Raw genomic sequence first — 21881 nt, 5'->3', positions numbered from 1 at the left:
CACACACCACACACCACACACACACACACACCACACACATACCACACACACACCACATATACCACACACACACAATACATACCACCCACACACCACAACCCCCACACACACCACCCACACATGCACATACCACATGCATACTACACACACATAACACACATAGCACACACCACATACACATACTACACACCACATATACATACATACCACATACACACACCACACACACACACAAACACACACACTTATATATACCACATACTCATACCACACACACCACACACACATCACCCACACATAGCATACCATGTACACATACCATATACACAAACTACACACACACACCATTCACACATACACATATACATACCATGTACATATACAATCGGAGAAGGCAACGGCACCCCACTCCAGTACTCTTGCCTGGAAAATCCCATGGACGGAGGAGCCTGGTGGGCCTCAGTCCGTGGGGTCGCTAAGAGTCAGACACGACTGAGCGACTTCACTTTCACTTTTCACTTTCACACATTGGAGAAGGAAATGGCAACCCACTCCAGTGTTCTTGCCTGGAGAATCCCAGGGACTGGGGAGCCTGGTGGGCTGCCGTCTATGGGGTCGCACAGAGTCGGACACGACTGACGGGATTTAGCAGCAGCAGCACACATACTATACAAACCACACACACACCACACACATGTACCACACACACACAACCATCCACACACTACACACACACACATATACACACCACAGACACCCACCTACATATCCCACACATACCACCCACATACCACACACACACATATATACCACGTACACATACCACACAAACCCCACACACACCACAAACACACACAACACACACATACACACCACACAAATAACATATACATCACACACCCACCACACAAATGCCACACACACACACGCCACATACCACACATACACACCACACACTAGCTGCCCTAGGAAACTCAAACCAGTTTTTGTGCCTTGGAGAACAAATATAAATTCAAAACCAGCTCAACGGAGCAGCATTCTTGCTGAATAAACTGGCCTCAGTCTGGTGCTGTTAATCTGACAAGAGAAGTTCTCCCTGAATGCCTGGAAGCTTGCAGCCTAAGGAGACCACACTTACGTGCAGTGACCCTGAGGTCTGCTGCCCTTCAGCCCGTCACTCTCTGCCCATCATGAGCATCTTGAGCTGGTGTTGCCCCACATATGCAGGCACCCAGGGACCCTATGCAAACAGAGCACCCAGGGTCAGATCAAGAGTGAGGCTTTGAACTCACAAGTACAACCCAAAGTGTCTAAACATATCTACAGCATCATATATCGTATCGACCTGAGTCATTCTTTAATAACCCTTGCTGGCATTTTAACCCTCCTTGTTAATCATTTCCCAGATGATACAATGATTTATCGAACCAAACATTGATTCAGGGAGCATGGTATATGTTGGTGGCATTGTCAACAGTAAAAATGAGTCTAATAAAAAAATTAATATGAGCATGAAAAGAGCTGGTGCGTAATGAAATTTTATATTACACTTGTGTATTTTGTGACCCACTTTTCAGTGTATCTCTTTAATGACATGCAGTCACCTTGCTTTGAGTGTGTCTGATATTTTTGTGGGATCGTGATGAATAAGCCTTTCTGTCGGATACACTCTGTCCAGCTATAAATGTTTGCTTTGAAGGCTTTGGTGTTTCAATACCTAGAGCTCATGCCTGGGCACGGTGGTTTGCTCCTGAGTGTGGTCTGTCTTGACTCTCCATCACGTGGGAAGGCTCACTCAGCATCATGGGATTCCCAGGTGCCAGGGGCCCCCTGGGCAGGCTCCACGGGGACATGGTCCACTAGACAAGCCTGCTCTGTGCTCTTCTGTTCACAAGACTTGAGTGTCTAGTGCTGTCATGGAAACGTGTTGTTGTTTAGTCTCTCAGCCGTGTATGACTCTTTGTGACCCCATGGACTATAGCTCGTCAGGCTCTTCTGTCATTGGGATTTCCCAGGCAGGAATACTGGGGTGTTCTTCCCAACTGCTGCTGGGGATTCCATTCTGCAGGGGATCTTCCCAACTTAGAGGCTGAACTTGCATCTCCTGCATTGCGTGCAGGTTCTTCACTGCTGAGCGCCAGGGCTTCCCATCATGGATTGTACACATGACTTTTAGAAAGGGAGGTGCCATACGTAGTTACGATGGCAGCAAAATGGGGTGAAGCACTTGTCAATTCAGCCCTCATTTTCATAAGAACCCCTATATTGAAGGCTCCCACTTTTCTAATTAACCAGCCTTTTCCGTCCCATTTTACTGCTCTCTTATTAATGCTCATATGACACCTTGCTTATACAAGGCCACATCAAACAGTCTGCTTAAGACACCCAGAAAGTGACCGGGGCCTCAGTTTAAATTGTAGCCCGTCACACAGATGACCTGGTTCCACTGGTCTTATTGCCTGCTGGTTCTGCTTCAGCGGGAACCGCGAGGCTGCCGCCTGTTGCTGAGGGCCCAGCGAGACCCCAGGACTGTGACCCCACTGGGCATGTCCCTTCCTTTTGTCCTGATGTCTTGGGATTGGAGTCACAGCCACAGCCATTGGTGGTTATCCCTGTGGGTGTTTTAAATCAGTATAGTTCAGAGGACAGAGAAAAAGACATCTTTACCTTCCAAAAGGCCTAGGTCCATCCCTAGTGTGGCTGCGGATAATGGAGGGGTCTACAGAAGGGCCGGACAAGTGATGCTTGGGGGTTTGTTTGGGAATTCTGATTTAAAAAAAAAAAAACCTTCAAAATTTGGGTTGGAATTCCAATTTTTAAAAGGAACTTAGGTATTTGTTCTCTAATGTTGTATTTGTACAAAGTGCAGAGGCCATTGAGAACATCACGAACCGTGATGAAATCAAATTAAAAAGTGATCATCATGTCAACATTCCTGGTGATGTTCATCTTCAAGCTCCACCTTGAATGTCTGTGTCGTGATCAGAGGTTTTGTATCACCCAAACGCATGTGTTGAGACCCTGACCCCATGCAATGGTGTTAGGAGGTGGTCCAGGCATGAAGGGGAGCTTCAGGGTGGGATTAGCGCCCACCCCACCCCTTCCCACATGTGGGCCCAGTGAGACATCCGGGACCCCTCCCTTCATCCTGCTAGCACCTGACCTGAGCTCCCCACCTCCACAACTGTGAACATCAGAATAAGAAATTAAAAGCCACCCAACCTGAAGTATTTTATTATGGCAGCCTGAACGGGGTAAGAAAGTTCAAATGGAGCTGTTTTTAGGTATTTATAATGTTGTAATAGGGCTTCCCTGATGGTTCAGACAGTAAAGAATCTGCCTACAATGCAGGAGACCAGGATTCAATCTCTGGTTTGGGAAGATCCCTGGAGAAGGGAAAGGCAACCCACTCTAGTATTCTTGCCTGGAGAACTCCATGGACAGAGGAGACTGGTGGGCTCCAGTCCATGGGGTCGGTCGTAGTATCACCTCTGCACCTTTAAATTCTTATTTACAAATGGAAGAAAAGGGAGAACCTGCATAAGTTAGTCATTTACAAAATGTTTAATTAGCAGCGTCAGGGGTGGGTGTAGGGAATTACCAGACAGGGAATTACTAAAATGCCAATGTTCTTTGACTGTTCTTTTGAACATTTGCCAATGTTCCAAAAGTTGACACAAAAGACTCCAAATCTGACGTTTAAAATGATTAATATTATTATTACAAAAATATTTATAGAAGGTTTATTAAATACCTGGAAAGTGATTTGGCTCTTTTAAAATTCTTTAAATTAGTAAATGTTGTTTTTTTGGAGTGCTTTAGGTCTAGAGATAAAGGGAGTGGAAAAAGCAGAGTTCCCACAGGGCACTCCACTTGCAGCCACCTCCCACTCCCCCAGTGATGATTTGTGTGCTACATTTGTTACAACTGAGAGACTCATTGACGCATTGTTATAAACTAAAATTCATACTTTACTTTAGGGCTCACTCTTCCTGATGTTCATTCTATGAGTCACAAAAAATGTATAATAATGTGTCTACTAGTCTGGGTCCTTTTTATTAGGTTAAAAATTAAGTGGGGCCTAACAGAGATCAAAATGTCACAGTAATAACTTTCGTCATGTTTTTCCTTCTGAAAATATTAGCCTTGGAAGGAAATGTTTTCACCAGCAGCCACTGTTTCGTGTCTGGGGCACGCAGCCAGAAGCGTGTTATCTTATCTCTCGTGGTGTGTGCCAACTCACAGACGAGTAGCTCAGAAGCCGTGTTTTTCTTCTGAGTGTAAGCTGATCCTCAAAACAGGATCTTCGATTCAAAACACAGTTTAGTTTCATGAGGGCATTTTAGTTTTACTAGTCGGAATTCACATGGAAGCTGATGAAACTTACAATCTCTTCCTGTATAAACATTCGTCCACCCATTTCTTCATTTTTCTTCCTCATTTATTTGTGCTTTTCTGCCCAGGAGTCCATCCTCTTTCCAGCTGAGGTTTCAACATCACTTCTTCCTCTTAGAAAGCACGAGCCCGGTGGAAACAAAGGAAAGCTCTGCGCTCTGGTGCCAGGCTGGAGTCTGAGCCACGTCCGCTCACCTCCAGGGACGTCCCAGGACACGGGGACTGGGGAGGAGGAGGGGAGAACAGGAAGGGAGGACTCGACCGGTCAAGTAGGGGATTTCCCTTGTGCTACAGGGAGTTGTTTGCCCAGCTATCCCTGAAAATTTAATTCAGCTTGTAAAACCTGACACAGTATACCAGTGTGATCACTGTGATTGTAAAATGTGCAAACTTGTCTAAGTGAAAGTTCCTGCGTTACTACTGATGTGATTTCTCTGTGAAAATCACACGCTCTGTGACATGAGTGCTCCTTTCTTAAGCAGAAATTCTCTTAAACACAGTGTCTTTCACTCCCAGTGTACCTGAGATTGAGGCAGAAAAGACAGTTGAGGCACAAACAACTTTTTTCTCTTAGTTGTTCAAGGCACCTGGAGGTTGGGATCAGCCCGTCTGCTGAGGATGTGGGGAGTGAAGCTGGAAGGCCCTCTGGTGCCTCCCATGGGAGGAAGCTTGTGGCTGGTTCAGAGTTTAGCTTTGTCAGCATCACCTCCGCCATAAGGTGCTAAGATTGCCCAGGGAAGCTTGGCCTGCCGGCAGCACAGGTGAGGGCCAGGCTTGGCCACACACAGTCACCTCTCTAACCAGGCTCCCATGACCTGGCAGGTTCAATCTTCTTCTCTTATGATCCAGAGATGACTTTGCAGGAAAGGTGGTCAGGAGCTCATACTGAAGTCACTCAAATTTCCCTATGCTGTTCATACCTGACTGGTTCTCAACCCGTACCTAAGACTAGGTACACACACACACACACACACACACACACACACACACGCATTCGCCATGCCACCCACTTTGCTTTGCTCTGGCTGTCTCGTTCATGCGGGCACATGTGCAAACTCAGACTATCTCCTTAAGCTCACTTTGTTTCCCTCACCAGCAGGTGTGTGTATTTTTATTAAACTTTTACTTCTACAGTAAAAGTTCTACTTGAGGTTTCGTGACCACAAGCACAGCAGGAGTTTAATCATGTATGTAGAAAATCTAAAAGAATCTACAGATAAATGCTTTGGTTAAAAATGAGTGTAGTGAAAGTGTGAGTTTTTTTAAGGAGAGGGTGATAAAACTATTCTAAAATGATTGTAATAGTGGTTGAATAATTCTGGGAATATGCTAAAAGAATTACACTTGAAATAGCTGGATTACATGACATGTGAATTGCATGTTGATAAAGCTGCTATTTTTAAAGTGAATTTAGTAAGGACACTGGGCTCAGTGGGTAAAGAATCCTCCTGCAATGCAGGAGACACAGGAGACAAGGGTTTACTCTCTGGGTGGGGAAGATACCCTGGAGGAGAAACCCACTCCATGGCAACCCATTCTAGTATTCTTGCCTGGAGAATCCCATGGACAGAAGAGTCTGGTGGACTATAGTTCATGGGGATGGCAAAGAGTCAGACACGGCTGAAGTGACTGAGCACAGCACACACACACACACACATACACACACACACAAGTCAATTGTACTTATATAGACCTACAACAGAAAATGAGAATTTCTGAATGAAATCATTTCAATAACATTCAAAAGCATCAAATACCTAGTAATAAACCTAACAAAATATTCTGAAAATTATAAAATAGTTATTAAGGTATTAAAGAAGACCTAAAAAAAATAAAGAAAGAAGACCTAAATAAATGAAGGCTTATGACCTTCATAGATGAAAAGATAAACATTATATGGATATACAAATGTGCTTTTTTGTACATTTTTATAGAAATGTAGATTTCATTGTAATCCCAATTAAGATCCCAGCAGGGGTATGTGTATTTGTGTGGGGGTGCTCAGGAGATGCGGGTTCAATCCCTGGGTCAGGAAGATCCTCTGCAGGAGGAAATAGCAACTCACTCCAGTATTCTTGCCTGGAGAATCCCATGGACAGAGGAGCCTGGTGGGCTATAGTCTATTGCATCGCAGAGTCAGACACAACTGAGTGACTGAGCTCAGGTGTGGGGAGCATTTCGGGGAAGGGACTATTGCCAAGCTGATTGTAAAGTTTACACAGGTGTGCAAAGGAACCAGCATAACCAAGAAGACCTTGCAGAAGACCCGGCTCAGGGGCTCCACTACCAGATACCAAGACCCAAGAAAAGAGTCCTCAGTGACGATGCTGGGCGCTGTGACCTCTGGTGTGTGAACACCCATCCTCTCCACCTGCCCCACAGGCAGGTCCAGCCAGCAGTAGGCATCCACAAAGTGGCCTGTGGAAGGTCCAGCTGCTTGTCAGGCAGTGGGAAGGAGTTTGGATTTACAGGCGGATGAGAACAGGTGAGCTCATACCAGAGCAAACCAGACTCCTCATGGCCAGCTGAGCCAACCGCTGCCCTCTGGCCCAGTGCCGTCTGGCCCTGCACTCTCTGGTGGGGTGATGGAGCCTTGCAGAGCAGTGTGAAGGCCCTGCCTGCAGCCTGCAGAGGCTCTTACCGCCTCTCTTCTGTGAGACCTTGGGCAGGCCTGTCACCTTGGGAGCCTCACAGTCCTCATCTGTAAATTGGGCATCATGGTGCACCTGGGACCCTCCTTACAGCAGGGGGTTGAGGAGTCAGTGGGGGTGTCGCCCAGGACACAGCCTCCCGTCTGCGGTCGCTTGAGCCCAGTTCCACAGCCTCTGACACGTGAACCTGGGGTCTGGCAGCTGGGACCTTGTGTTTCAGACTGCCCAGGTCACCAGCAGGCTGTTGAGTCAGCCCTGCCCGCCCTCATGCGGTCTCCACACCGCACCCTGTACGGATGGAGCCCCGCCCACCCCACTCTGTGGGGGAAGCCCCTTTCTGCACCCCTTGCCAGCTGGCAGGGCAGCCGCTCTGTGAGGCGTGTTCTGCATGCCTGTTTGCAGTGCAAGAACTTCCTCAACTTCTTTGATTTCATATTTGTGTCTATTCCCTAACCCTGAAATCTTCATTCCTAAAGGCATTAACATAACAGCCTTTGCTTTCATCCTTACATGCTTTATTTGAAACTGTATTTTTGCAGTTTAAAATTAATAAACCCAGTATTGTTGCCAATGAGTGGATTATGAGTTCAGTTTAGTATTTCTGCATGGTTCCTTTTATCCCTATGACATGTGTCAGGAGTGTATACTCCAATTCTTTGTGTTTAAATTCAGTTGAAATTATTTCTTGTGCAATTAGGCTACCAGTATGATATAAACTTTGTTCACTTGTTTTGGATTTTTAGGGATTGCTTTGTTTTTTAATTTTTGTTAACTTTTGTAACTGAATTATATTTATATGATTCTGAAGACAAGGTTATCAACCAAGGCTTACTCAGTTTAACCTGGCTTTCTGGCCCTAAGGCAGGTTTGGCCAGTGGGGACGATGGTCTCATGAGACCGTGTGGGACATCTGAGGGGTCCTTGCTCTGGCATGGCAGGATTGTCACCTCAGCCCCTACCCGTCATCGCGTGAGGTCGGTGCCTCTGCCAGAACTTGGTTCTCTGTGCTATTCTACTTGACAAGCTATGCTGGGCCTGTGGGGGAGCACAGAAGCCACAACTCAAGAGAGAGACAGTTATGACCCCAGACAAGCAGGTGGATTTCCAAAAGGGAACTCAGGTCTCCATCACTCAGCCTCTTCCAGCAGCCAGCTGGTATGAGGCACGTGTGGGGCCAGAGGTCACTGGTTGGACCAGCTGACCAAGGCTGATCATGAAGAGCTAGCTTGCCAGACAGGTCTCTCTCCATTCCAGGAAGGCAGCTGCTGAGAAATAAGAGACACTCCACAGACTTGCCTGGTGACAGCGAGAGACCCTCGCCTGGCATGTGGGGCCCTGAAGCTCTTGCTGGGCCTGCCTTCAGCTCACATTCGGAGCCTTCTGAGCAGCTGGGATCTGAGGCCAGAAGAAGCTGGGCCTCCCTGCCTCCCCTACCCCTTGCTGTTGTTCAGCTGATAAATTGTGTCCGACTCTTTGTGACCCCACGGACTGCAGCACACCAGGCCTCCCTGTCCTTCACTAAGTCCCTGAGTTTGCTCAAACTCCTGTCCATTGAGTCGATGATACCATCCAACAATCTTGTCCTCTGTCGTCCCCTTCTCCTCAATCCCTCAATCCCCTTCTCCGCCTGCCCTCAATCTTTCCCAACATCAGGGTCTTTTCCAATGGGTTGTTTCTTTGCATCAGGTGGCCAAAGGATTGGCACTTCAGCTTCAGCATCAGTCCTTCCAGTGAATAGTCAGGGTTGATTTCCCTTAGGATTCTGCCCATCTGCAGCCCTGGGGCACAGGGAGAGGATCCCACTCCCTTCCCTGGCCCAGGACACTGAGCAGGGAGCTCTGCTTTGGGGGCACCCTGGGTCTATGTGCAGCTAAGCCAGCCAGCTCACCTCTGCGCCCGCCCCCACAGGTGCTCTGGGTTAAACTGGGCCCACTGGTTCCAGGGAAAGAAGGGTCCAGATAGAGCGTGTGAGGCCCACTCTTCCTGTGGGGGTGGGCTGGCTTATCTGCCCCTCCCAGAACAGCTTCCTTCCTCCCACACTGGCGACCCCGGGAGTGCAGCCCTGGAAACTCTGACCAGCTGACCATGGCCAACCTCCTCTTTCCATACATTGGGAGGCTCACGCCCAGCCCCACGCAGCAGCATCTGGGACCTATTTCCTGCTAGTTACACACGGCATGGCCTGGGCCACAGCCAGCTGGCTGGCCTGGAGCAGCCCCATCAGTCATGAACACTACCCAGGATAAGGCTCTGCCTTCTCTCCATGGCGGCCACACGTGTGCTAGGGTGTGGGGGCCTTGAGGAGGATAAACCAGAGATAGAACGCCAGAAACTGGGGGAGAGGAAGCTGGCCCCCAGAGCCTGGCTGGCCATCCAGACTCAACGTGCTGGCCCTACAGTCCAGCCCGTGGTCCCTTGGGCTCCTCCCTGGCTAGGCTCCTCCACCAGCCTCCTCTGTCCCTTGGCTTTGCAACTCTGTTGTAGTGCCCAGTGGTCACCTCTGCAGCATCACCATACTCCTGCTCACAGGGCCGGTCCCCCACTCTGGTGTGTGACCCACAGCTGGTCCAAGTGTCCACAGCCAGGGTCTCAGGGACCCATTGTCTTGACCTCGGCAGCCCTTTGGAAAGTTACCTCCAGAAGGAGTGGGGGTTGGGCAGTGGTGGGCAAGGCCTCAGGGTGTATGCGGTGGGCACCATGAGAGTAGGTCACTCGTGGGCCTCTGGGCCCCCCAGCAGGTCCCGGGCCCACACTGAACCCAGTTTCTTCACCTGTGTCCTTTATGCAGAGCCAGGTGGTTCCACACATAGACACACACACACATACCCACATATACATGCTGTCACGAGCCGAACTGTGCCCCCACAGCTTACATATCAAAGTCCTGACCCCCAACATCTCAGAGGATGACCTTCCGTGGAGACAGGGTCTTCACAGGGTGTCCCAGCTTAGGTGGCCGTAACAGATACCACAGAATGGGATTTAAACGGCACACATTATTCTCTTGCAGCCCTGGAGGCTTAGGTCTGAGATCCAGGAGTCACAGGGCTGGTCCCTCCTGAGGCCGCTCTCCTGGGTGTGCGGCTGGCCGCCTCTCCCTCTGTCCTCACAGGGTCATTCCTCAGCATGTCTGTGTCCTCACCGCCTGCCTCACGGACACCTCACCAGGCGTCTCAACCGTCCTCACCAGGACGCCGTTCGTGTAGGATCAGGGTCACCCCAGTGACCACTTTTTACCTTCTGTTGCTGTTGTTTAGTCGCTCAGTTGTATCTGACTCTTCTGTGACTCCCTAGACTATAGCCCATCAGGCTCCCTTGTTCATAGGATTTCCCAGGCAGGAATACTGGAGTGCGTTGCCATTTCCTTCTTTATATTTTACCCTAATTACATTCTTTAAGACTCTGTCTTCAAATGAGGTCACATTATGAGGTGATGAGGGGTCAGAACTTTAACATATGAACGTAAGAGGGCATAAATCAGCCCATACAGAGAGATAATCTAAGATGAGGTCATGAGGGTGGACCCTAATCCAATATGATTATGTCCTTAGATAAAGGAGAGATTTGCATTCTTTGATAAAGGACAGAGATAGGCACCTGGGAGAACGTCATGTGAAGATGAAGACAGAGACCAAGATGATGTTCCCACAAGCCAAGAAACCCCAAAGGCTTGCCATTCTTCGGTGCTCAGCTTTCTTTACAGGCCAGCTCTCACATCCATATAGGACTATTGGAAAAATTTAGCTTGGATTAGATGGACCTTTGTTGGCAAAGTGAAGTCTCTGCTTTTTAATATGCTGTCTAGGTTGGTCATAACTGTTCTTCCAAGGAGCAAGCATCTTTTAATTTCATGGCTGCAGTCACCATCTGCAGGGATTTTGGAGCCCCCAAAAATAAAGCCACTGTTTCACTGTTTCCCCATCTATTTGCCATAAAGTGATGAGATCAGATGCCATGATCTTCATTTTCTGAATGTTGAGTTTTAAGCCAACTTTTTCACTCTCTTCTTTCACTTTCATCAAGAGGCTCTTTAGTTCTTCTTCACTTTCTGCCATAAGGGTGTGTCATCTGCATATCTGAGGTTATTGATATTTCTCCTGGCAATCTTGATTCCAGCTTGTGCTTCATCCAGCCCAGCTTTCTCATGATGTACTCTGCATATAAGTTAAAGAAGCAGGGTGACAATATACAGCCTTGATGTACTCCTTTCCCTATGTGGAACCAGTCTGTTGTTCCATGTCCAGTTCTAACTGTTGTTTCCTGACCTGCATACAGATTTCTCAAGAGGCAGGTCAGGTGGTCTGGTATTTCCATCTCTTTAAGAATTTAAATGCTTATATTAGATATTTAGATATAAACAAATAGAAAGGCTTAATTATCTAAGTTTTCACCATAGAAAACTGGAAAAAGACAAGCAAATTAAGTACAAAAAGTAAAAAAAAAAAAATAGAAGAAATCATAAATAGAAAACAAGCAAAAAATTAGCACAGCAAAAAATTGATTTTTTGAAAATTTAAAAATTGATAACTCTCTATCAAGACTATTTTAAAAAATTGAAGAGACAGAAATCAAGGATGAGAGAAGGGATATCAACACAGATCCTTCAAATTAATGAAAAGCGAATGAATAAATTTTATAAACAAGTTTATGTTACAACCAACTTTCTACTGGTTCTAACTTGGGTCAATAAATTCAACTTAGGTGTCACAAATTCTATAAAAATACAGCTTACCAAAACTAACACAAAATGAAATAGAAAACCTGAATAGACCTATGACTGTTATGGAAGTAAAGTCCAATGCTGTAAAGAGCAATATTACATAGGAACCTGGAATGTTAGGTCCATGAATCAAGGTAAATTAGAAGTGGTCAAACAGGAGATGGCAAGAGTGAACATTGACATTTTAGGAATCAGTGAACTAAAAGGGATTGCAAAGGGTGAATTTAATTCAGATGACCATTATATCTACTACTGTGGGCAAGAATCCTTAAAAGAAATGGAGTAGACCTCATAGTCAAAAAAAGAACCTGAAATGCAGTACTTGGGAGCAATCTCAAAGATGACAGAATGAACTCAGTTCCTTTCCAAAGCAAGCCTTTCAACAACACAGTAATCCAAGTCAATGTCCCAACCAGTAATCCTGAAGAAGCTGAAGTTGAAGACCTACAAGACCTTCTAGAACTAATACCCAAAAAAAGATGTCCTTTTCATCATAGGAAATTGGAATGCAAAGTAGGAAGTGAAGTGATACTTGGAATAACAGGCAAATTTGGCCTTGGAGTACAAGATGAAGCAGGGTGAAGACTAACAGAGTTTTGCCAAGAGAATGAAAACACCCTCTTTCAACAAAACAAGAGAACACTCTACACATGATGGACATTGCCAGATCGTCAACACTCAAGTCAGATTGATTATATTCTTTGCAGCTGAAGATGGAGAAGCTCTATTCAGTCAGCAAAACAAGACCTGGAGCTCACTGTGGCTCAGATCATGAACTCCTTATTGCCAAATTCAGACTTAAATTGAAGTAGGGAAAACCACTAGACCATTCAGGTATGACCTAAATGAAATCCCTTATGATTATACAGCAGAAGTGACAAATAGATTCAAGGGATTAGATCTGATAGACAGAGTGCCTGAAGAACTATGGATGGAGGTTCATGACATTGTACAGGAGGCAGTGATTAAGATCTTCCCCAAGAAACAGAAATGCAAAAAAGGCAAAATGATTGTCTGAGGAGGCCTTACAAATAGCTAAGAAAAGAAAAGAAGTGAAAGGCAAAGGAGGAAAGGGAAGATACACCTATTTGAATGCAGAGTTCCAAAGAATAGCAAGGAGAGATAAGAAAGCCTTCCTCAGTGATCAGTGTAAAGAAATAGAGGAAAACAATAAAATGGAAAATTCTAGAGACCTCTTCTGGAGAAGGCAATGGCACCCCACTCCAGTACTCTTGCCTGGAAAATCCCATGGACGGAGGAGCCTGGTAGGCCACAGTCCATGGGGTCGAGAAGAGTATGACACAACTGAGCAACTTCACTTTCACTTTTCACTTTCATGCATTGGGGAAGGACATGGCAACCCACTCCAGTGTTCTTGCTTGGAGAATCCCAGGGACGGAGGAGCCTGGTGGGCTGCTGTCTATGGGATCGCACAGAGTTGGACACAACTGAGGCGACTTAGCAGCAGCAGCAGTGGTGAAGTACCAAATGCTGGGCCCTAAAGTCTGGGACCAGGCCAGACTGAGCACTCTGACCACACTATGCAGTGTCGTACTGGAAATTACAGCCAATGCAAGAACAGAGGCTGAGAAATCAGAGGCAAATGGTTTGCAAAATGTTTCTGTTACTCAGGGCCCCTCTTCCACCCAAGCCCCCTCCTCTCTCAGCTCAGGGTTACTAGGCTGAGGCTCTGCAAACATCAATCCTCCTTTGCCCACTGCCTCATCGCACGTCTGGCCAAGAGCAGGTGCCAGAGGGAGGCTGGAAGAGCCTGCGCCTGAGGGGAGGTGACGTCCAAGTTCAGTGTGAGGTCCTGGACTGCACCCCTGATGGGAAGGAGCACTGTGGGGCCCTTGACAGAAGGTGAGCAGGGACCTTGGGTAACACAGTCATGTTGCATCACCCAACAGTTGCACTGAGGATTTGTGGGGAGAGTCCGAGCTCCCAGGAGATGCACACTGAGGTACTCGGGGCCAGTGGACATAGGGTCCCCCACTTACTTTCTGCTGATTCTAGAAGCACTTCAGACAGAGGGTGAGCATTGGAGGAAATGGGATAAAATGCAGGAAATTAGCAAGTCAGCATTAAGGCCCTCTCTTCTGGCAACTTTCTGTGAATTTTCTTTAAGTTTGAAATGATTTCAAAATAAATACTAAAGAAAAAAAAGAGCAGTTAGGTCAGAGATGAAATCTGTTTCTCCCAAGGAGGCGGCCACACGCTCATAAGCCCAGCAGGCAAGGCCTGGCTCTGTGTTTATGAGGCTGTTTTGCTGCCGAGTGCGCTGAAGCTGCACATTTCAAAGCTGACCTTAGCTCCCTGGAGCCGGGTGTTTTCCAATCAGATGTTATTCTGCAAGGAATGAACATTCAGCTTCCGGCGTTTGGTCTCCCAGCTAATGATGCTTTCCGGGTGCATGCACTCTTCTCTACCGAGAGTTCAGATCGCCGGCCCACTGGATGCAGGCGCCAGTCCCTTGCTGGGCACAGAGGATGTTGTGGGTGACGGGGGTGAGCTCGCCAGCCAAGGCATTTATCGGCAGGGAGTTGAGAATCCCAGCTCATCTCCTGTCAAATATGGAAACAATAGTCAAATCGCCTGGTATCTTGCGGTTTTCAAATGTTTCAATCAGTCATGTAAACAACAGAATGGGTGTAAATGAAGCCCATATGTAATGGTCACAAACACAGACCATCCGGTGGAGGGGGGCGCTGGCCTGAGCTCCCGTGGCTCCTGAGCCCTGTCCCTGGGGCAAGCCACACATGACCACTGAGGACCCGCCCAGGACTCCAGGAGGGGTTCAGCTGACGAGTGTCCACTGACAGATGGGGCTCCAGAGAGGGGGCGGTGAGCTTCCCTGAGGATCAGTCTGCTCTTCCTCCAGCCACCTCCTTGCTGTGGGTACCATGGGTCCCTCCTGCCCGCAGATCTGACCAGTGGTGACTAACACTGCCCCGGGGCCACTTTCACATCACTCCTGAGCAAGGCAAGGACCCGATTTACAATCAGTCCCAGGACCCAGATGGTTGCTCGGATCAGAGTCAGAATCCATGGGACCGGCCATTCTTCCATTCACCAGGCTCCTCAGCTCGGGACAGGGCTGGGTTGGCCAGGGCTGGGCTGGCCATGGGCACAGAACTGGACAAGGGCTTCCTGGGCGGGGGAGGGGCTGCGTCAGCACATCGCTAATCTGTATTTAATTCTGGTAGATGCAGGTTTTGGTTCTAACTCAGTGCTCACTTATGCTTGGCATAAGTGCTACCATCATCCCCACCAGAAGAGGGTAAGAAACTGAAGTGCCAGGAGACCACACGTTGGGAAGTTCAGAGCCTGGACTTGAAGCTCTGATTCACCAGGCATCCAGCTGCCCAAAGGAACGTCAATAAGGACATGTGGGAGTCCTGGCTCTCAGGGACCTGGGGCAGCACAGGAATGAAGAGCTGGAGGGTTCACAGCAGGGCTTGTGCAAAGGCCCTGAGGGGACGGGTCAGCTCTGCAGACCCAGGGAAGGTGAGCCAGGCTGGGAGCAGAGGGCAGACAGCCACACGGAAGGGCCCGGAGCAGTAGCTGTGCTCAGAGGTGGCCTGGCAGCCCCAGGGGAGCGCCCTCCTCACCTGTGGTCAAACCTTGTCTGGTTCCCCCCACCCACTTCTGCTCTGACTTCTGCAGAGGCTGCACCCCCAACTGCCCTCACACGAGCCAGAAAATGTAAGGGAACAAACAGGCCCTCCTCACCGTCGTCATCACCATCAGGGGATCATTGTTGTTCGGTTGCTAAGTTGTGTTCAACTCCTTGTGACCTCATGGACTGCAGCACGCCAGGCTTCCCTGTCCTCCACCATCTCCTGGAATTTGCTCAAACACATGTCCATTGAGTCGGTGATATTATCCAACCATCTCATCCTCTCACCCCTTCTCCTCCTGCCTTCAATCTTTCCCAGCATCAGGGTCTTTTCCAATGAGTCAGTTCTTTGAATCAAGTGGCCAAAGTATTGGAACTTCACCTTCGGGGGATTAGGAAGAGGCAGTTGATGGTGCATGGGGGCCAATGAGAGGAGACTATTAAACTGTGCTAAGAACTTCACGAGGTTCCAACCGTGGGGCCTTTGTTCCCTTGGTGGCGGGGGGGTGGAGGGATGATGCTGGAAAGTTCACTGGGTTCGGCTGCGTTTATGGAGCACCCGTGGGGGGTGGAGCAGGGGTGACCACATGAGGCCCAGGGAGACTCTAGACACAGGTCAGCCCTGCCCGGCCTCCTGGGTCCTCATGCCCACATCCTTGTGAGTGACAGGGAACATGGGCACAGGGAGCCTCTGCTTAGGACAGAAAGGAAAATGGGGGCCACTTTGGACCGGGTCAGAGGCCCCTCTAGGGAGCTGAGGTTCCTGGGAGACCCAGTGATGCCTCCTGCTGCGCCTGCCGCCCGAGGACCTTGGCTGGAGCCTGAGGCCGCGTGTGCTGAGGACCTGGGGGTCCCTGCCTGGTCTGGCCTCTCTGCTGTCCCAGCAGCCCCTTGGCAGCCTGTGTGCCCTGAGATACCCACAGTGCATCTGGTCACACTGGAGGGGACACAGTGAGGTTTAGGGGCATGGTGGTAGGGGACACAGGTCTGGGTCTGCCCGACCCTCCCAGCCTTGACCTTGCTGACTCCCAGCCCAGCAAGATGGGTCACAGGTCCCAGGCCACCTCCTCCCTGAAGCCGCCCTGCCTGCTCTCTCTGGCACTGGCATTTACCCCATTGTCGCTATGCTATGCTGTGCCTCCCATGCCCACAGCCACGGGGTCCTGAAAGCAGGACAGGTCTGCTGCCCCTTGGGAGTGGGATGAGGGCGCTGAGCAGCACCAGAACCCCTTTGGGGGAAGTCCCTTGCCCATCTCCCTCAAGTGAGGGTGCCACCCACTGCTCCTGGAGCAGCGTGGCCCCCACCTTGCAGGACTAAGCGTGTGTAGTCCAGTTCTTGGCCATTTGAACTGAGAGGCACGTGGGGGCAGCAAGAGGGGGAAGCTGTGTGTGGGGGAGTCGGGGGAGGTCTTGGTTTCTGCAGAACAGCTCAGAGCTGGGGTCAGATTCCTGAGTGCATCCCTGGAGGAGGAGCTGCTTTATCATTGTTGGAGCCATCACCACTGCCCTGGACTGACTGCTTCTCTGTTCCTGCTTCCCTCACATCTCTAATTAATAAGTGCTGAATCTGCTCTTTGGCACTCAGGGATAGCTAGGAGACTAAAGGCTTTTTCTATGAACAAGAAAGGGGACTCTGAGGGGCTTTTGAAACTGGGAGCCCCACAGGGTCCTGCTGGGTGTCAGTAGCCCCCCCAGGACACCACGTCCTGTGCCGCTGACAGGCAACTGCCGGGCAACCTAACCTGCCCAGTACAGGTGCAGCCCAGTGGATGCCTGGGTGGCAGGGCGGGGGCGGGTCACAGGACCCTCAGGATCCTCGTGCAGTTCAAGAGGAGGGGCTGCAGAAACACCTGGGCTGGGTTCTCTGAGCCAAGAGTAGGGGGAGGGAGAGCCAGATGACTGCACCCAGGGTCAGAGGTCACAGGAATAGCTGCCTGGACCACCAGGCTAGAGCACAAGGTCCCTGGGTGACCTGGGCAGCAATGGCTGCAGAGAGAGAAGGTCCTGCTAAATCACCGGCTGCCTGTGGGGGAAGCTGCAGGTGTTTCTTCAGCAAAGCTTCTTTGAACTTATTTTTCCTTGAAAACTCTGATCTACTTTTGGATTGAAGGAAATCAGAACACGCCACCCGGAAACGTGCCCCTTTGCCGTGAGGATTATTTTGAGCTGGAGGCAGTTAAGAAACAACAAACACTGGAGGGCTTGCTGCCTGCTCCTTCCTTTCCTTTTCTGAAGATCATTTCCATGTGCAAACATGTCCTCAGGAGGTCAATCTTGGGCTTGAGTCTGTATAACAAACCTCACTAAACAAGCCCTGTTTCCTCCCCACAACTCACCCCCGCAGCCAACACCCCCCGCCTCTTCTATTCTCATCTCCACAAGTGTCTCTCTTTGTTAAAACGATGTGTAACCACCCCACCACCCCCTAATCCTGCTCCTTTGGAGTTTTATTTCCTGTAACGCCCCTGTCATGTGTGTGTAAAAAACCTTTTCCCTCTGTTAATCTGGCTTTTCTCAGTTTAATTCACAGGTCTTGGGAATAGAACTTAGGAATGTAGGAGAAAGATTTTTGTTCCTCTCCTGTAGGACGTTTAGGTACCCACACAGAGTTCATATTGCTTTTAAACTCAGAAACCCTCAAAAATCTTTTCTTTTTAAAATTATACAGACCCCCAGGCCAGACATGCAGGGTGGCCCATCGGCTGATGGGGTAACAAGAAAGTCCGATGTCAGCCCGCTGTCCCTACAGTAGATGTTCTGCAAAGTTGTCTTGACAGAACCTGTTTCTTGAGTATTACAGGTGGCTTCATTATCCCAGAAGGTTGCAGGAAAGGGGAACCCTTTCAGGGCCTGAGAGTGGGCTCTTGTCTAAAACTCAGAAATGAATTGTCTGAGGAGACATGTGTGCTGACACAGCGAGAGACTATCGGGAAGAGGCACCCAGGGGCAGAGAGCAGGAGGGTAAGGGAACCCAGGAGGCCACGTGGCTCAGTCTCAGGTTTTATGGTGATGGGATTAGTTTCTTGTTGTCTCTGACCAATCATTCTGACTCAGAGTCCTTCCTGGTGGTCCACATGTCCCTCAGCCAAGATGATGCCAGCGAGGAGGATTCTGGGGGGTTGGTAGGACACTTGGACTGGAGTCCTCTTTCCCCTTTTGACTTTTCCCTAATCCTTCCAGTTGGTGGTAGCTTGCTAGTTCCACGTTCCTTACCAGGACATTTTGTTGTAAGATAGCTCACGTAAGTGGTTACTATCTTGCCTGGCGTCAGTCAGTGTTTCCCCTAACAAGAGTGCATCACGTCCGGTGTCTAGGAGTTCATGTCCAACTTTTACAGGAAAAGATACAACCCAGCTGACCATGCAGTGTGTGGGTGGACGCTCCTGCCCCACGTCCTGAGCCGACTGTGCAGGTCTCATCCCAGCTCCGGGCCTGAGTCATGGCCTGCTGGGCCCCCTACTTCCCTCCCACATCCAGGCCTGGGGTTTGGGGAATCAGACTTTGATGGATGTTGGTCTATTACCAGGAACGCGCCTTAGTCCTCTTCCTGCAAGAGAATGTGGGCTGGCGAGAGCAGCTGGACGGCGGCCATGGACGAGTCCCTATTGACCTCTCCCAAAGACGGGGCCGGGAGCCACGCGGCTCTGTGCTCTCAGGGCTGGGGTCCCCACTGTGGCTGGCTGTGCCCCTCATCCCGAGCCAACTCTGGGCCCTGCCCTCTGCTGCTTCTGCAGACCTCCCTGTGTGCCCAGGGCCCAGGATGCCCAGGGGCCACCGAGGGTCTGCCAGCGGGAGCCAGTAGGGCAGACAAGAATTCCTCCCTTTGAAAATAAGAGAAGAGACTCCCCCCTCCCCTCTCTTTCCAGAACATCTTTCTGCATCATTTCCAAATGTTTGTAAATCATGTTAATGGCTACATAAGCCTCTGGCCTGTCTCACCACTCAGGAATGTCTCCTCAAGGCCTGGGAACCAGGGCTTTGAACAGAGATCTTTAAGGAAGGTGACCCCCCGACTCCTGTTTCCTGGGGGGTGGGGTGGGGGTGGGCCTAACGAGCCATGGACTTACACTGCAAAGGCTCCTTATTGAGAAGAGCCTGGTCTCTTTCTATCTCTGCAGTGGCTTCAGCAGTGGCTGTGATATGCCTCACACTCTGGTTAAATGCTGACTCATCATAGAATTATGTCCTTCTCTTCTGCCTTTATGGAGAAGTTTCCTGGGTGGGAAAGAGATTGGGTTTTACTTCTGTCCCGCCTAAATCCCTGGCAATGGGAGGAAGAAGGCTCAAAGTATCCCCCTCCCTGGTCACCCCCTTGCCCTGCAGGCCCAGGCACAGCCACTCCAGTTGCAGACCCTGTCTACTGCACCAGTCCTTGTAAATAGCCTTTGCCAAACTCTCCTCCCCTCCTGCGTGTGCCCTCCTGGGTGTGTCTGCCGGGCACCCATATCCCACAACCTAGGGCCAGCCTTTGAAGAAGAGGCCACTGTGTCAGCTGCATTTGGTCCTGGGGGTCAGGAAAGTCCTGGCAGGCTAGAGGCTATATGGAGTGTCATGGATTCCAAGGCTCGGAGAGCAGCCATGCGTCTTTCCCCTCCTGCACCCTCTCTACCCACACGTGCCCTGGAGAGGCTGGGCCTCACCAGAGCCCCAGCCCCGCCTGCTCATCTCCCACACCCAGACCCCCGGGGCCCAGAATCTGCCCCTGCCTTTCCATTATTAAGGGCATGAACTTCTCCTCTTCTGTCCAAGTCTCCTTCCACAGCTCTGGTGGGTCAGCAATTTAGACCAGCTGTCCCCATCATGGGAGGGGCAGTCCCAGGATTCCTTGCCATCCCATAACCCAGCAGGGCTCCTCATGCAGCTGGCCAGCTGCCTCTCTGCTCCCTCAACCCCTTCATGCAGCCTGGCCACCCTCCCACCTCAGGGATCCCTAGGAATGCTCTCCTGAGCTCCCTCACTTCCTTGAGCCTCTCGTTGTAGGTGGTGTTATAGAGCAGAAGGTAGAAATGAGGACCTTCAGCAGAAGAGCCCCCCACAGACCCCCTTGGGAAGTGTAGCACATGCATAAGCATGCGTGCCCACAGACATGTACACGCACACTGACATGCACACACGTGGACACACATGCATACATGGACGAGCGTACGCGCACACATGGACATGTATGCAAACATGGATTCATATGCACACACGGACATGCACGCACACATGGACACATGCACATACACAGATACATGTGCACACGGACACACATGGACATTTATGTAAACGTGGGTGTGTATGCACACACAGACATGCATGCACACACGGACGCACATGCACATACGCATATACATGTGCACACATGGACATGTATGTAAATGTGGATACGTATGCACACACGGACATGTGTGCACACATGGACACACATCACATGTGCAGATATACGTACACACATGCATGGCCATGCACATGGATCTGGAGTGGGTGTCGGGAAGCATGCCTGCCTGGGAGCTGGCACGGAAGCTGGGAGGAGCCGGCCGTGGGAAGCGGAGAGGCTGCTGCCCTCTGCAGAAGTGCTGGTGAGGACAGAAGCCCCAGAGATTCTGCAGAGACTCGGGTGGGCCCAGGGTTCCCACTGACCTGGGCTGTGGGCAGGGAGCCAGGCTGGTTCTCCGTCTCCAAGGCTGGGATGGAGCAGCCCTCTAAGCCACAGCCCCATCATCCAGGGCATGAAAGGCTGGAGCTCAGCCTCCCCCGCCAGGCCATGGGCCCCAGGGCTACTCTGGTTCCCAGGCCCTGTGACCCGCCAGCCCAGCTCCTCTGAGCCTGGAGGCCTGCCAGGTACTCTGACCTTCCATCCCTGACCCCCAGCCCTCTGGCCACACCTTCCCTCTCCCCACCCGTTGGGCTCTCCCCGGGCCCAAGGCATGGAGGACCCGAATCCCCAAAGAGGACTGAAGGAGGTGGGGAGAGGCTGATTTTTCCTCCCTTCCATCTTGTGGCTCACACACAGGGGCCTGTGGGAGTCTCCTGAATCTGAGGGAAGGAGGCGGTGCAACGGGCCAGCCCCTCTCGTCCCTGCCTCTCCATCTCCCGCAGGGCCAGAGGGAGCCACGGCCCCAAGGCAGCTCGTCTAGCCATCTAGCCATCCAGCCGTGTGCCCCTGCTGCGGGTCTCAAATCTCAGAGGGGACGGACAGGGAACCTGGCCAGCTGGCCTCTCTGCATCACCGAGTCCACGTGGAGTCTGTGGGCAGCAGGAAGGAAGCAGATGCAGGACCCAGAGCCAAAGGGTGCTTGGCACGCTTGTCCCCAGTAACCGTACCTGGAGCTTTCTTTACTCAGGTCACAGACAAAAGAAAGCTGAGAGGCAAATCCACAGAACTTTCACTTCTCACCTTGAGGATAAAACCTCCAAATGTCAGGAAAGGTACAAGTGAACTGAACACAGAAGTGGGCTTGACCTGGCGGAGGAGGGTCTGCTTCCAGGTCTCTGGGATCTGAACAGTGAGGAT

The 21881-nt window shown here is 50.3% G+C and overlaps 1 long non-coding RNA gene across 1 annotated transcript; it reads right to left on the bottom strand.

The window, feature by feature from the left end:
• Nucleotides 1–7429: 7429 nt before the first annotated feature.
• LOC138989410 (uncharacterized) lies at nt 7430–15915 on the bottom strand. Its single transcript, XR_011465695.1, has 3 exons — nt 15499–15915; nt 14074–14330; nt 7430–11200 (listed from the first exon to the last, which is right to left on the bottom strand). It is a non-coding gene; the product is annotated as an uncharacterized lncRNA (long non-coding RNA).
• Between the last annotated feature and the right edge of the window lie 5966 nt (nt 15916–21881).

Source organism: Bos mutus, chromosome 1, assembly GCF_027580195.1.
Source record: "Bos mutus isolate GX-2022 chromosome 1, NWIPB_WYAK_1.1, whole genome shotgun sequence".
NCBI lineage: Eukaryota > Metazoa > Chordata > Mammalia > Artiodactyla > Bovidae > Bos > Bos mutus.
The sequence above is the reverse complement of the archived record's forward strand: the minus strand, read 5'-3'. Positions and strand labels throughout refer to the sequence as shown.